Genomic DNA, 18,079 nt, shown 5'->3' with positions numbered 1-18,079 from the left:
ATTTAATTTTATTTTTTAAACTTTACATAATTGTATTAGTTTTAGCTCTCTAGATATGATAAAGATTTAAATATTGTTTACTTTCAAAAAGTTATTTAAAAATATAAATTAATATATATTTCTAAGAAACTAAAATGAAACTTTTAAATTAGGAAATATTAGAAAAATTAAATTAGGAAGTGTTTCATGCAAAAAATACACTTATCAGGCTAATTTAACATATATTAGCATTTTGACATATTTATTGTATATATTTTTGTTGTTTTAAGAAATAAAAGGTCCCAGAGACTGCAGAATCCCTTCACATACCGTTTTAGCCCACTTCACTTCTCCAGCACTATCCTGAATTTGGTATGTATTCTTCCTCTAAGATTTTATATTTCTATGTATGTATGTACCCATAAACTATGTATACCTGCTCTGCCAATATGGTGGCCAACAGCCATTTAAATTAGAATTAAAATACAATGAAATACATGAAATTCCTCAGGAGCACTGACTACATTACAAGTGTTCAGTAGTCACACGTGGCTTAGAGTACTGTGTTAGTGCAGATACAGAACATTTTCATCATGGCAGAAAGTTCTGATATATACCATTGCTTTCATGTTCTTAAACTTCATACAAATGATATCATGCTATTCATTTTCTGGAACTTGTTTCACTTAGTCTAATGTTTTTGAGATTTATCTATAATGACACACTGGTTTATGGGCATTTAGACTATCTCCAACCTAACCTGCAGTGAGCCCTTTTATGCTTGTTTCTTTACACATGGGTGTACGTTTCTTTGGGGCATGCATTTATTAGTTGTAATCATTATCAACTTTACATGATGTTGCCAACTCAATCCCTAAAGTAGCTATACCAATTTATACTTCAACCAGTATATTTTCTTGCATACTTGCTGATTTTTAAATTTATTAGACTGTAGTGTCAAATGTTATTTTGTTTTAATATACATTTTTCCTAATATTAATATTTTGAATGAACAACATTTCATATGTTTATTGGCTGTTTGGGTTTCCTTTTCTGTTAATTTTGTGTTTGTATTCCTTTTTAAAAAATGTTTTTTCTTTTTGATTTAGAAGTTCTTTATAATTATTTTTGGTTATATCTATTATAAAATATCTCATTTTATGGCTTATCTTTTCACTTTGTTAGTAATGTTTTGATGTATAGAAGTTTTACAATTTATTGTGTAACTTTTTTAGCCTTCCCTTTAATACTTGTACTTTTTTGGCTCTTGTTTAAGTAGGCTTTTCCTGTTTTGATGGCATGTGGCTAATTTCCTCCTTTTTCCTCTAATAGTGTTATAATTTTGCCTTCTAGATTTAGCTTTTTTAAACCCACCTAGGATTTATTTTATGAGACAGTGATCTAGTTTTTCCTCCATTTGTATAAATTAACTTCTCAGCATCATTTAAAAAGTAATTTCTCCTTTCCTCAGTGACTTGTCTTGCTAACTTTTTCATCTTCCAAATTGCCATCAGTGGGTGGATCTGTTTCTGGGTTCTCTATTTTGTGTGGTTAGGTTTGTTCATCTCTGTGCCAGTATCATGCCATCTAAATAACAAAACTTTTTAATATGACAGTGGATGGTGGGTAAGACTTGTTGATCTTCAGAATTGTGCTATTTTCAGTCTGTATTCTCATGTGTGGATTTATGGGGTTATTTTGTTAAGATCTGTTAACACCCTTCATGAGATTTCTATTGGAATTGAATTTATAGAGTAATTTAGTAAGAATAGACATTTTATGAAACTCAGTCTTTCCATCCACCAACATGGTGTATCTTTCCATTCATCTATGTTTCTTTTTATGCCTGACAATAAAGTTTTATGATTTCCTTTATAGAGGTCTAACTCAGATTTTTTAAGATATCTTAAGTACATTATGATTTTGTTTCTATTGTGAATGAGATCTTTAATTACATTTCTACTTGATTGTTCTTTGTGTACAGGAATGCTGTTAATTTTTTGTATATTGATCTTATATCCAGTAACCTGTTGAACTGTATTATTAGTCTTGACAATTTTTAGATTCTCTTGGATCTTCTATATAATTATATTATCTGCAAATAATAACTGTTTAAGAAATCTTTAATAGGCTTTCTTGTATAAGGTTGAATAAAGCAAACATTTTCATCATGTTTCTGACTTCAAATATAAGTTTTACTATTAATATTAGATTAAGGAGACTTCTTTGTATTGTTAGCTTGCTAAGAGGTTCTCAACAAAAGGTAATATAGGCATGCTGATTTTTTTCATGTTGATCCTGCTGATCTTTTAAAAAGATCATATGATTTTTTTATTAATATGTTGATGTGACAATTATATTAATAGGTTTAAAAATTATATTTATTTGTAATTGAAGGATTATGGCTTTACAGTATTATGTTGGTTTCTACCAAATATCAACATGAATCAGCCATAGGTTTACCCATGTTATAAATAGGTTTTTAAGTGTTAGTCTTTCCTTGAGTTCCTGGAATAAACTTGATCATGATAACCTAAATGGGCTTGCTTCTGCTGACTTCAAAAGTCCTAAATCTGCTGTTTGATCCTCAAAACAATGCCATCCTGCCCTGGGCTCAGATTCTTGGGTCGGGAAGATCTCCTGGAAAAGGAAATGGCAACCCATTCCAGTTTGCCTGGAGAATTCCATGGACAGAGGAGCCTGGTGGGCTCCACAGTCCATGGAATCGCAGAGAGTCGGACACAACTGAGCTACTTTTACTCACTCATACTCGCATGTAGCTGATGTACACAGACACATAGTCTGCATTATTAAATTGATTAAATTTGCTAATACTTTATGTAGAATTTAAAAAATCTGGGTTAGTAAATGAGACTAGCCTATAGTTTTTTCTTTTACAGTTTTGTGTCTGACTCTTTGCAACCCCATGGACTATATAGCCCATCAGGCTCCTCTGTCCATGGGATTCTCCAGGCAAGAATACTGGAGTGGGTTGCCATTCCCTTCTCCAGGGAATGTTATACTAGCCTTATAAAATGAGCTGAATAGCTTTTTCTGTTTTTCTGTTCTCTAAAATGTCTTGTTTAAAATAAGTGTTACCTGTTTCTTTAAGATTTGATAGTACTTTCTATAAATAGCCTTGGGTTGATGCTTTCTTGTGGATAGATATTTGACTGCTGATTTAATATTTTGATATTCATGAATATATTCCGGTTTTTGATATTCTTCTTGTGTCAAATTTAGGTTGCTTATATAGGCTATTCCAAAAGTCTTACTGTAATTTTAAATTTGAATAACTTCAAGAGTATAAATGCAACAGACTTGTACAATTACTTGGAAGTTTATTTAAATGTATTGTAAGTTTTATGGTTTTTTAATCATGAATAAACTTTTTTTTTCCAGCCAGAGTTTTTAATCTTTAATCACAGGAACTGAAATAAAACATTAAAATTAAACTTTTATTATTACATTTCTTTACAGTTTTCCCCTTTTTTTTCTTATACAGTTTATTTGTTAATGAATTCAGTTTATTAATCTGTTAAATTTCCCACTGTGTTGGGGCTTTCAAAGACCACTCCTAGATTCAGTGACTCACTAGGAGGACTCAGGGGTTCAGCATATAGTTTTATTCATGGGTATTTATTATAGCAAAGGGATACAAAGTAATACCAGTAAAGGGAAAAGACAGATGGAGTGCAAATTGTGGAGGAAACCAGGTACAAGTTTCTAAGAGTCTTCTAGTAGAGTGCCACAGGATGTGCTTAATTTTAACCCTCAGGAAAGAATTGTGACAACGTGTGTGAAAGAGCTCGTTAGAGATTCAGTACCAGGGTTTTTATTGGAGGTTGACTATGTAGGTATCCTCTGCCTGGAATGTACCAAAATTTAAGACTCTGAGAAGGAGAGCAGGTGTTCACCATAAACCACATTGTACAAATAGTTTAAGCACATCGAGCACTCTTACCAGTTTGGGGAATGGCGGGAGCCCTACTGAAATCTTGAGTTCCCAGATACCAGCTAAGGTCCAACCTTGCAAACAGGTTTTTCTAAGGATAGGATTTTTGGGCATGCTTTGTTAACTTTTTTCTGTACACCTACATTCAGGATTTTGATGACTGCATCCTCAGTTCAGTTCAGTCACTCAGTCGTGTCTGACTCTTTGCGACCCCATGAATCACAGCAGGTCAGGCCTCCCTGTCCATCACTAACTCCTGGAGTTCACTCAAGCTCATGTGCATTGCATCGATGATGCCATCTAGCCAACTCATCCTCTGTCGTTCCCTTCTCCTCCCGCCCAGCATCAGGGTCTTTTCTAATGAGTCAACTCTTTGCATGAGGTAGCCAAAGTACTGGAGTTTCAGCTTTAGCATCATTCCTTCCAAAGAACACCCAGGACTGATCTCCTCTAGAATGGACTGGTTGGATCTCCTTGCAAGTCCAAGGGACTCTCAAGAGTCTTCTCCAACACCACAGTTCAAAAGCATCAATTCTTCGGTGCTCAGCTTTCTTCACAGTCCAACTCTCACATCCATACATGACCACAGGAAACACCATAGTCTTGACTAGACGCACACAAGAGAAGACTCTACACATGGACATCACCAGATGGTCAACACCGAAATCTGATTGATTATAGTCTTTGCAGCCAAAGATGGAGAAGCTCTATACAGTCAACAAAACCAAGACTGGGAGCTGACTGTGGCTCAGATCATGAACTCTGTATTGCCAAATTCAGACTTAAATTGAAGAAAGTGGGGAAAACCACTAGACAATTCAGGTATGACCTAAATAAAATCCCTTATGATTATACAGTGGAAGTGAGAAACAGATTTAAGGGCCTAGATCTGTTAGATAGAGTGCCTGATGAACTATGAATGGAGGTTCATGACATTGTACAGGAGACAGGGATCAAAACCATCCCCATGGAAAAGAAATGCAAAAAAGCAAAATGGCTGTCTGAGGAGGCCTTACAAATAGCTGTGAAAAGAAGAGAAGTGAAAAGCAAAGGAGAAAAGGAAAGATATAAGCATCTGAATGCAGAGTTCCAAAGAATATCAAGGAGAGGTAAGAAAGCCTTCCTCAGCAGTCAATGCAAAGAAATAGAGGAAAACAACAGAATGGGAAAGACTAGAGATCTCTTCAAGAAAATTAGAGATACCAAGGGAACATTTAATGCAAAGATGGGCTCGATAAAGGACAGAAATGGTATGGACCTAACAGAAGCAGAAGATACTCAGAAGAGGTGGCAAGAATACACAGAAAAACTGTACAAAAAAGATCTTCACGACCCAGATAATCATGATGGTATGATCACTCACCTAGAGCCAGACAGACTGCATCCTAGGTGTTGTTAAATATATTATTCTGTCTCCTGTTTCTGTTAAACAGTAGTTAGATGTAAAGACTTAACTCAGGCTTGATTTTTTTTTTTTTCTGGCAAGAGTAATTTCGTAGGTGGTGATATATACTTTCTGTTACGTCATACAAGGAGGCATGTAACATCTGGTTGCTCTTTTTCTCATGCAATGGTAAGGTTAGATTGATGAGAAGTTTCAGCTATTGTCAGTCTGATCCATACCTTATACAATTTCCATTCCTCACCTTCCACCTACAGTTTGCCTAATGATTTTAGCACCCATTGATGCATCTGATTATGCCATTAAGAGCTGCAAAATCTAACTTTCTTTTTTATTTATTAGCTGAAAAATTTCTATAAAGAACTTGTCCTCATCAACTATTCAGTTACTTTCAGGTATAGTTAATGAAGAAAAGATAGTAAAAATAATGCAGGATTCATTCCTTTTACTTAACTGATTTTCATAATAATAGATTGGTTCCCTCATGTCCTCCATTCTCCAAAAGGTGATAGAAGTTTTCATTTTTAAAAAATTTTTTGAGCACATGGATTTTCAACATATTTAGTATTTCAGTACTTTTAAATAGTATCTTTTTCCTAAAATTGTTCTATCTTTTGCTATCTTTTCAAGTTAGCTATTGAGTCCCTTTGCCAAAGCCTTTGACTATGTGGATCACAATAAACTGGAAAATTCTGAAAGAGATGGGAATACCAGACCACCTGATCTGCCTCTTGAGAAACCTGTATGCAGTTCAGGAAGCAACAGTTAGAACTGGACATGGAACAACAGACTGGTTCCAAATAGGAAAAGGAGTACATCAAGACTGTATATTGTCACCCTGCTTATTTAACTTATATGCAGAGTACGGCATGAGAAACGCTGGACTGGAAGAAGCATAAGCTGGAATCAAGGTTGCCGGGAGAAATATCAATAACCTCAGATATGCAGATGACACCACCCTTATGGCAGAAAGTGAAGAAGAACTAAAGAGCCTCTTGATGAAAGTGAAAGTGGAGAGTGAAAAAGTTGGCTTAAAGCTCAACATTCAGAAAACTAAGATCATGGCATCTGGTCCCATCACTTCATGTCAGATAGATGGGGAAACAGTGGAAACCGTGTCAAACTTTATTCTTTTGGGCTCCAAAATCACGGCAGATGGTGACTGCAGCCATGAAATTAAAAGACGCTTACTTCTTGGAAGGAAAGTTATGACCAACCTAGATAGCATATTCAAAAGCAGAGACATTACTCTGCCAACAAAGGTCCGTCTAGTCAAGGCTATGGTTTTTCCAGTGGTCATGTATGGATGTGAGAGTTGGACTGTGAAGAAAGCCGAGCGTCGAAGAATTGATGCTTTTGAACTGTGGTGTTGGAGAAGACTCTTGAGAGTCCCTTGGACCGCAAGGAGATCCAGCCAGTCCATCCTAAAGGAGATCAGTCCTGGGTGTTCATTAGAAGGACTCATGTTGAAGTTGAAACTCCAATATTTTGGCCACCTCATGCGAAGAGTTGACTCATTGGAAAAGACCCTGATGCTGGGAAAGATAGAAGGCAGGAGGAAAAGGGGACGACAGAGGATGAGATGGTTAGATGGCATCACCGACTCAATGGACATGAGTTTGGTAAACTCCGGGAGCTGGTGATGGACAGGGAGGCCTGGAGTGCTGCGGTTCATGGGGTCACAAAGAGTTGGACACGACTGAGCGACTGAACTGAACTGAATGGGCTTCCTTGATGGGTCAGTGGTAAAGAATCTGCCTGTAATGCAGGAGACACAGGTTCGATTCCTGGTCAGGGAAGATCCCTTGGAGAAGGAAATGGAAACCTACTCCGGTGTTCCTGCCTGGCAAATCCCATGGACAGAGGAGCATGGTGGGCCATAGTCCATGGAGTCACAAGAATCAGACATGACCTAGCAACTAAACCACCACCACCATTGAGCCCTTTTACATAATATCATTAACCTTTACTTATCTTACTATTTTCTGGTATAGTAAGATATTTCAGGTTCATCTTGTGTGTTTCCTACCCTAGATCTGATATCAGCTGTTCTAAGTAAACGTAGTTCTTTTCGTGCAAAATGGTATTTAGAGATCACAATTTGGATGATGGGGTGCTTGGTGTTCTGGATTTGTCATTGTATCTAGGCCTTTTTAATGTAATATGAAGAGCTAGGCAAGGTGAATTTTTTTTTAGAGAAATATGTCTCATGAATTTATCCTGATATTTCTGCTCAAATTTGAGATTACAGGATTTTTACTTAGCTTCTTTTATTTTTGTTTGTTGACTCATATGCTGAAAACATTGGTTTCTTGTGATATTAATATAATTATTTGCTCTCTCTATGTTAATCAGTATAATAAGACCAATGCCATTAATAACATGGTTATTGAAATTGTTTAAAATTTCTTTGTAGTTCTTTTGGTCTTTGTTGTATCCTATTATAGCAACTCACTCCAGTGTTCTTGCCTGGGATTTCCCATGGACAGAGGAGCCTGATGGGCTACGGTCCATGGTGTTGCAAGAGTTGGACACGACTTAGCAACTAAACCACATTAAGGATTTACGATCAAATTACTCGGTTTTGAAACCACTTGAAATAATTGCTCTCTGTGTGTTTGAGCCTCATCAACTTGATACCTAGATTAGTTTGTTTCATTTTACTTGTATATTTTGGGAATCACTTTTAAAAATTCTTGATTCAATTTGGTTTATAATTAGATGTTAGATGTTTACATAGTTTCAAAGTCAAATATAGAAAAAAAGATAAATTTGGAGAAGTCTAGCTTCTATTCTTCTCCCTTCCACTCTTTTTTCCTTTCCCACAGGCAAATCATTTAATCACCTGTGATCCCTGCCCCGTTTTTTTTTTTAAAGAAAAGAGAACCAAATGTGTGTTCTTTCTTAGATAAACATATACATACTCTTCACATGTTCAGAGCCCAGCTTTTTTAAAATTTAATAATATTCTTGGATGTCATACCATAATAGTATAGTATATGAAAATTCTTATTAGGCTCTATTTTTTTAATTTGGCATGGGATTACCATACCATGCATGTAATGCAAATTTGAACCCCAAACCTATCTTTAAGTTTTGTTCTCTCATAGGAAATTTTTTTCTTATTTTGAGCTTTTGGCAGAGAGTCAGCTTCCTTGCTGCTCTCCAAGGCTTGTGAGTAGAGATTATGTTTTTGTTTTTAATACCCCTTTTTATGGAGTGATCAATCTCTTATTATCTGAATTTTTTACTCAAGTATCTTAGTTCTTTTCCAATGTTCCTACTTGTGTGGGCCCCAAACTGTGTATTTTATCCTCCCTACATAAGGACCTTAAAGCCTCAGCTGCTGGCTCTTAGGCCCTATTTCTACTCTGTACTTCTTAAATTATCATGCTGTCAGCTTATATTCTTGTCACTCTGGCTTTGAGTTCTCTTTGTTTCTGGTGCCTGGATATTTCTAAAGTATGTATTTTTTGTTTGCTTGTTTGTATTTCATCCAGACCTTCTTTGTGTTTGGAACAGGAGTAATTCATATTTCATCTTGCCAGAAGTAGATCGACAACATTTATTTTCTGTCACCCATGTCTATCATCCCTTTCCTGTACTTAGCTGGCTGAAGGAACATACACATTCACACATGTGAAACAATTTTATAAACTATATCTTATAACTAAAATTATGATATTTCCTACCAAACCTTCTCTTTCTTTCACTTGAAAGTATTGATGTTCTGTTGTAGTTATTTTAAGGTATTTTTAGTACGTTCTCTTCCTTTTTCTCCTCTCTGCCTTGTTTATTTTTCTCTTTCTTTTAGTCAAAGAAAAATTTATGTAAGGAACCTAGGTCAACTAGTCTTATTGCTTCTTTCAAAATACCAAGAAATAAAGTCACAGGGCTTTTAGACAACAGCATTATGGTGAATATAAATTATTTTTAGTAAAATAGAAAACATTTGCCTAAGTATAATTTGTGGACTCTAGTACAGATTATTGGTTTAGGGTATTTCTTGAGTGTTTGAAAAAACTTTATCTAATGACATTTATTTCTGTTTTTACTTAAATTATCTTCTACTTGTGTCTTCCTGTTGCTTTCTTTTACACCTCTCATTAAAACTATATCTAGTGTTAGCATGTCACATAGAGGATCTTTTGTATTTAATACATTTGAACTGGATTTTTTACAGTATGTTTTTGCAACTTAAAATATGGAGGCAGTATGAATATGCATTAAATAATTTAGAAGTGTAAAGTCATAGTTAAATTTTCAGATTCCTCAAAGAAATCTGTAGCTTTCAGAATAATTCTCCTTTGAGGATGAGACATTTATTAGAATTTTGAGCAGAGGTAAGAACTTTGCCACCTGTGTTTCCCAGGTGATGCTAGTGGTAAAGAACTTGCCTGCAAATGCAGAAGACATAAGAGATGCTGTTTCAATCCCTGGGTTGGGAAGATCCCCTGGAGAAGAAAATGGCAACCCACTCCAGTATTCTTGCTTGGAAAATCCCATGGACAGAGGAACATGGTGGGCTACAGTCCATGCGATCGCAAAGAGTCAAACATGACTGAAGTGAATGAGCACAAAAATTTTGCAAAAGTATGAAAAAAATCGTTTCAACCATTTTCCAGTTTCTTTTCCATTGAAAGAATTTTTTTAAATTCAGTTAAAATTAACATACAATATTATATTAGTTTAAGGTGAATAGAATAGTGATTTGATACTTTTGTACATCATGAAATGATCATTGCAATAAGGCCAGTTACCAACAGTGACATATAAAGTTGTTATGGTATTATTGGGTAGATTCCCTATGTGTACATTACATCCTTATGACATTTATTTCATAGCTGGAAGCTTGTATTTAATAATCTCTTTCAATTTGTTTTCTATGTTTATATTTCTGTTTTGTTTATTTGTTTAGTTTTTCAGATTCCACATATAAGTGGTTATCTGTTTTGGTATCAGGATGATGCTGTTCTTATAAATTGAGTTTGGAAGCATTTTTCCCTTTGCAATTTTTTGGAATAATTTGAGGAAGGCAGATGTTAACTCTTCTTTAGATGTTTGGTAGAATTCATCTATGAAGCTATTTGGACCTCGACTTCTGTATTTTTGGAATTTTTTGATTATTAATTCAATTTTGTAGGACTTCCCAAGTGGTGCTGGTAGTAAAAAATCCACCCATCAGTGCAGTAGAGGTAAGAGATGCAGGTTCGATCCCTGAGTCTGGAAGACCCCTGGAGGAGGAAATGGCACCCCACTCCAGTATTCTTGCTGGGAGAATCTCATGGACAGAGGAGCCTGGTGGGCTGCCGTTCATGGGGTTGCAAAGAGTTGCACACGATTGAGCATCAGTTTTGTTAACAGTAATGAGCCTATTCAGATTTTCTATTTGCCCATGATTCAGTTTTGAAAGATTATATCTTTGTAGGAATTTTCCCATATCTTCTAGGTTATCTAATTTCTTGGCATATAATTATTTATAGTATTCACTTTTGATCTTGTTTTTATGTGATTTCAGGTGCAAATTCTCCTCTTTCACTTCTGATTTTATTTATTTGGCTTTTTTTCCTGATGCATCTGGCTAAAGATTTGTCAATTTTGTTTGCCTTTCCGAAGACCCAACTATTACTTTCATTGATATTTTCTATTGATTTTTTAGTTTTTATTTCTACTCTGTTCTTTATAATTTTCTTCCTTCTACTAACTTTGGGCTTTGTTGTTTTTCTAGTTCCTTTAAATGTACATTTAGATTGTTTACTTCAGATTTTTCTTGTTTCCTGAGATAGAGCTATATCACCGTGAACTTGCCTGTTAGAACAGCTTTTGCGGCATCCCATAGATTTGGACTGTTGTGTTTCCATTTTTTTTGTCTCAAGGTATTTTTTGTTTTTTTAAGCTTCTCTTTGATTTGTTTGTTGAAATTGGTTGTTTACTATCATGTTATTCAGACTTCATGTGCTTGTGTTCTTTTTTTCCAGTTTTCTTCCCGAGATTAATTTCTAGTTTCATTCTGTATGGTCAGAAAAGATGCTTGATATGGTTTCAGTCTTCTTAAGTTTATTGAGACTTATGTTTTGGCCTAACATGTGATCCGTCCCGGAGAAAGTTCCATGTGCACTTGAACAGAGTGTACATCTGCCGCTTTTGGATGGAATGGGGATACTAAAGCTCCCTAGAATTATAGTATTGCTGTGCATTTCTTCCTTTATTTCTGTTTACATTTGCTTTACATATTTAGGTGCTCCTATGTTAGGGTGCTGTGTTTTCAAATGTTATATCCTTCTGCTGGATTGAATTCTTGGTCATTGTGTGATATCTTCCCTTCTCTTTTGTTACAGTCTTTGTTTCAAAGTTCATTTAGCCTGATACGAGTATGGATGCATAGCTTTCCTTTGCTCCCATTGCATAGAATAACTTTTCCACCCTTTCACTTTTAGTCTATGTCTGTTTTTATATTTGAGCTGAGTCTCTTGCAGGCAGCATAAAGATGACTCTTGTTTTTTATCCATTCAACTACCCTGTGTCTTTTGATTAGGGCATTTAGTCCATTTATACTCAATTATTGATAAGGATGTACTTATTGCCATTTTGTTAATTGTTTTCTGATTTTTTTTTTTTTTAACAGTTCTTCTCTGTTCCTGTCTTTTTCTCTCTTCTTCCCTTGTGGTTCAGTGGATTCCTTTAGTGTTTTGTTTGTATTCTTTTCTCTTTATTTTTTGTATATCCATTGTTGATTTTTGGTTTGTGTTTACCGTGTTGTTCATGTATACTGACCTGTATAAATATCCATCTGTTTTCAGTTGATAGGCACTTACGTTCAAAGACATTCTAAAAGTCCTACATTTTTTAACCACTCCACCCCATTTTATGTTTCTGATACCAAGTTTTACATCTTTTAAAAAATTTTGTCTATCCCTTAACTGCCACAACATTGTACCATAGTTGATGGGACTACTTTCCTCTTTTGTCCTTTTTTTGCTAGCTTTTTAAATGGCAGATCAACTTGCCTTTGCTATATACTTGCCTTTACCAGTGAGATTTTTTCCCCATATATTCTTATTTATACTTATAGCCTTTTCTGCTTAAAGATGACCCTTTATCATTTTCTGTAAGTCCAAGTTAGTGGTGTTGAACTCCTTTAGTTTTTGTTTGTCTGGGAAACTCTTTATCTCTCTTTCAATTTTAAATGATAAACTTGCCAGGTGGAGTATTCTACGTTATAAGTTTTTTCCTATCAGCAATATAAGTATATCCTGCCATTCCCTTCTGGTCTGTAAAGTTTCTGCTGAAAAATCATCTGGTAGTCTTCCCTTGTGTGTGATTAGTTATTTTTCTCTTGCTACCTTTTAGATACTCTCTTTAACTTTTGCCATTTTAATTGTACGTCTTGGTGTGGGTCTCTTTAGGTTCATCTTGTTTGGGACTGTGTGCTTTCTATGATCAGATAGATATCTGTATCCTTCGCTGGGTTAGGGAGGTTTTCAGCCATTATTGCTTCAGGCAAGTTTTTTTTTTTTTTTTTTTTTTGTCTCTTTCTTTTTTCTCCTTCTAAGACACTTATAATGCAAATATCTGCATACTTGATGTTATCTCAGAGGTAGGTTCCTTAAACTATCCTCATTTAAAAAATTTCTTTTGCTGTTCTGATTGGGTGATTTCCACTCCTCTGTCTTCCAGATTATTCATTCTTCTGTGTTGTCTAATCTGCTGTTTATTCCCTCTAGTGTATTTTTTATTTCAATTATTGTATTCTTTAGTTCTGACTGATTCTTTCTTATATTGTCTAAGTTATTGTTGAAATTCTCTTCTCCTGAGTTCAGTGGGCATCCTTATAACAGTTTCTTTGACTTCTTTATCAGGTAAATTACTTATCTCCATTTCTTTAGCATTTTTCCCCCATCAGGTTTTGTTATTTTGTTTGAAACAAACAAACAAAAGTTTGTTTGAAACTTTGTTTCTCTGAGTTAGGTGAAACAGCTTCTTCTCCTGGTCTTGAAGGAGTGGCCCTGTCTGGCAATACCCCTTGTGTAGAATAGACTAGAACTTGATGGCTTTGGCAGGCTTGCTGGAGCAAGAGTGGCCAAGGGCAGGCCCTGGGGAGCACTGCCTCTGAAGCTGATTTGCCAGGGCAGCTGGGGCTGGAGCAGGCTTGCTACTGCTGCTAAGTCACTTCAGTCGTGTCCGACTCTGTGCGACCCCAGAGACGGCAGCCCACCAGGCTCCCCCGTCCCTGGGATTCTCCAGGCAAGAATACTGGAGTGGGTTGCCATTTCCTTCTCCAATGCATGAAAGTGAAAAGTGAAAGTGAAGTCACTAAGTCGTATCCAACTCCTAGTGACCCCATGGACTGCATGCAGCCCACCAGGCTCCTCCGTCCATGGGATTTTCCAGGCAAGAGTACTGGAGTGGGGTGCCATTACCTTCTCCGCAGGCTTAGGTTGGGGTTATTCCTTGGGGAGTGCTGTGCCCAAGATCATATTGGTAGGGCAGTTGGGTCTGAAGTGTACCCTGGCTAGGGCCAGTTTCTAGGCCAAAGTTTTCTTGGTGCAGCTGGAGCCTGGAGCAGGTGTGGGCACGCGAGTCCTAGGGAAACTAAATGATGGCTCTCACTGATCCTTTGGTCTCAGAGAGAGCTCCAGCGGTTCTCTTTCCATTTTGCAGCAGCTCTAGGATTAGTCAATGAATTTCTTCCTGTGCACTCTGAGTGCCCTTTAAAACTGCTATTTTTTTCACTGTCTCCCAGGGTGTGTGCTTCTGTGCTTAGGGCCCTAAGTAATTACCCTCCCTTCTGCAAATTGCTGTGTCAGGAATGGGGTTCCCATGGATCCTGTGTTTCTGTCTTTCCTGCTCGTTTCTATGTGGTCCTTCTACGTGCAGTAGTCGTTCAGTCAGCCTATAGTCTTTTCCAGGAGGAATTGCTCTATTTGTGGGTATGGATTTGATGTTCCATGGGAGGTGAACTTAGGGTCTTCCTTAAACATCATCTTGTACCTCTTCAATCTCATTTTTGAGTTTCTTAAGTGATATAAGTAGTAGTAATTTTATTGCTACTTATTTTTGTTAGCTTTTTTCTTGTAACTGTTACACACAACATTTTAACCTGAGAGAAAAACAATGGAAGAAATACAATTAAATCTTTCTTTAGACTACTTAAAGTGACTGTGTAACCAGAAAGGGTTAATTTTGAATTTACACTGGATTTGCTTCTGTGACTTTAACCCTTTTTGTTATTATAAGCATACATAAGGGCCTAAGGGAGATAACCTGACCCCACCCACCTGTGAAGGACTGTGACATTCTTGAGTCCTTTGTGTGGCAAATAAAGCCCAGGGCCCCAGAAATTCACATTTGGGGAGGTAGAAATCACATAAACTTGTGACATCTTTGTGGATATGGCAGGAGATACTCCATTTTACACCACCCATGAAATAACTGTAAGGAAGTGAAACAAACACATCCCCCTATCTGAGGCTTGCCATTCTAGGAGATAATTTTGCAGAAATTAAATAGTCTTTTTACTTTGTTTCCTCACTTCCCCCCATTTCAAGTCCTTAAAATAATCTGATATCCAGGCCCTGACAAGATGGTTATTTTGAGGCACTAGCCTGCCATTTTCTTGGTCAGTGGGCTCCCTTTCTAGTTCCAACACTTCATCTGGGATTTACTGACTTATCTTGCAGTGAGCAGAGCAAGCTTGAACTCAGTAACAACTCTAATGTACCCTAAAAGATATTAATACTATTAATACTATGGTTTTCTTTTGTGTTATAAGGCTTATTTTTAAAGAAATTTTGAAGCATAATATTCAGTTATTGAATTTAGAAAGATGGTAACAATAACCCTGTGTACGAGACAGCAAAAGAGACACTGATGTATAGAACAGTCTTATGGACTCTGTGGGAGAGGGAGAGGGTGGGAAGATTTGGGAGAATGGCATTGAAACATGTAAAATATCATGTATGAAATGAGTTGCCAGTCCAGGTTCGATGCACGATACTGGATGCTTGGGGCTGGTGCACTGGGACGACCCAGAGGGATGGAATGGGGAGGGAGGAGGGAGGAGGGTTCAGGATGGGGAACACATGTATACCTGTGGCGGATTCATTTTGATATTTGGCAAATCTAATACAGTTATGTTAAGTTTAAAAATAAAATAAAATTAAAAAAAAAAAATAATAAAAGACTACTTAGAAAATCCAGTGTGAAAATGGTGTAATGCTATTTAAACTTGTGTGCTGATCAGCAAAGTTAAAAATGAAATGTTTTCTAATTGACCCTTAATTGAGGTCATTGGAGGTTTACTGATGTCAGTAAATCTCTAACTGACATTTACTGGCATATTTATGAAGACATGAGGAATGTGAGAAACTTGGTGAGAATCTTAATATTGACTTTTTTCATACTTCAGGCTATGACATTCACCGTCACTTTCTTTATATATTCATCTGTGTCATCTGTGTCATCGATGTCATCTGTGTCAAAGTTATATCAACTTTTATGAATATGTATTACATTAATTTTACTTGAAATTAGTGTATACATTTAAAAATGAATTTAGGTGGAGACAATGAAACACGTTAATTAATAAGGAAAAATGGAGTTCAACAAAGTAACAACCCAGGTCCTGTGGTTGTCACTCTTCCACAGTGATATGCAGTTAAGAGAAAAAACTAAATGTTTCTTCTGATTGAATATGGAAAAGCCAATCTTTTATCCACATGTTTAAACCAGAAGCACGTCTTTTTTCAAAACCTGTAAACCAACTAGTTGAAAGATTGACTGCTGAGTGAAGAGAACACAACCTTATATTTGGTTTCAGGTAGCTGGAGTTTTAATCACAGTTCTGGTGATGAGGGGAACGGAAAGGTTTGCCTTTCACACAGCAACTTTAACAAACATAGCATAATATCTCCAGTGCTATCCTAGTAATTTCCTGCTTTTCAGTCTTCTTCATGCACATTCTACACATTGCATTAATAGAAACTCTATCAAGAAAATTGGGCTTCGAGTTATTTGACATTTATCACAGTCTACAGGAATGACTAGATAAAGCAGCTACTAATCACAGGAGCAGTGTAGAAGAATTATATCTTTTAAAAGATACTAAATGTATTACAAAAATTTAAGTGCTACATCTTGGAAGTCTCATCATTTAGGCAGAGTATTCAGAGTCATTGAGTTTCTTCTCATGTAGTTTTCTTTGTATGTAAGCTGCCTTATTGAGAATTGGCACCATTTAATGCAGGTATGTATACCCATGGTAAAAAGGAAGCTAACTATAGCAAACAGTAACCTTTGTACCTGCATATAAGGTATCTTTCTTTTGCTGGTAAGGAAGAGACAGTCATCTTTTTTTCATATACCCATAGATTTTGACTCCTTTAGAGGGATCAGAAGTAGTTGAAAAGTTGTTATGCTTTGAGATACCAAAGATGAATATTCAATTAACAAGAACAACAAGAGAAAAATAACACAAAAGTCATGATATGTAAATTAAGACTGCCTGGGAACAAGTATTTAAATGGCAAAGCTAGAAAGACATTAAAAACACCTTATGTTTTTTTGTTTTCAACCCATGAACAAATAAATGTAGAAAACATGTTTATCGGTTTAGCAGGACAAACAGTTTCCATAATGCATATATTGAAAGAGAATGTCTATTTCAGAATACTCACGATAAAGAGATACAGTAAAAAGAGAAGGGAATAATAGCAGAATTACTTGAATAAAAGCAGTTCTGACAAAGTTGAGGGTGGGGTTTCTCCTGTAAGCTTCAAGCCATGATATGCCCCCAGCTCTGATTTCTTGAGTAGATGCCATATGAAAAAAATTTCCCTTGGATTGGAGAATTCATAGGTTGGGCTTACTAGCATCATTAACATCACAGCAGTTTATTTTCCTCACAGACAAGCCTGCTTGATCAAAGTAAGACATAAATTGTTAGAATGCTTTGATAATTATTTATATAAAGACAAAGATAATATGTGGGTTTTGTTTTTATTTCATATTACTGACTAGAGGAATTCTATTTGTTCACTTTGATTTTATTAACTTTCAAGGATACCTAGTAATATTTGAAAAATTGATATTTAGTCTTAGAGAAATAATTCATTCATTTTTTCCTTCTAATTATTCAGCGTGGGGATATTGAATTTCTTCTTCATATTGTAGTCTTCAGATCATAGTCATGATGTAAATTTAGCAATGATACTGTCTATCTTCTACAACAGTTTTGAGAAATATATACTGTATTTAATTTCTAGTATCCAAAAAACACTCTTCCTGATTTTAAAGTTGTAAAATAAATTTAGAGAACCTGAGGAGAACTTTCCAAAATAATTTATAACTAGTTGAGTGCTTTGAAATGAATTTATTTCCCTTAAAAATTAGATGGCCAATAATAGCCATATTTGTATACACAAATATGCCTTATTTTACAAATTTACATAGTTATATATTATAAGATTACAAATGATGGGAATAAATTGTTTTTTTCCAAATAGAAGACAAAAGTACATATTATCTTAGGATTCCTAACTTACTTCTATTACCTGGACTTGACTAAAAGCCTAGTTTCTCCTTCCTGTCTTTTCGTGAAAAGCATATAAATATTTACATTTCATTTAGGAAACTGTGTACTTTTAAGGGTCATCAGTTCAGTTCAGTTCAGTCGCTCAGTCGTTTCCGACTCTTTGCGACCCCATGAACTGTAGCACGCCAGGCCTGCCTGTCCATCACCAACT

The sequence above is a fragment of the Bubalus kerabau genome, chromosome 1 (genome assembly GCF_029407905.1).
Source record: "Bubalus kerabau isolate K-KA32 ecotype Philippines breed swamp buffalo chromosome 1, PCC_UOA_SB_1v2, whole genome shotgun sequence".
NCBI classification, from domain to species: domain Eukaryota; kingdom Metazoa; phylum Chordata; class Mammalia; order Artiodactyla; family Bovidae; genus Bubalus; species Bubalus kerabau.
This window is presented reverse-complemented; position numbering follows the sequence as displayed.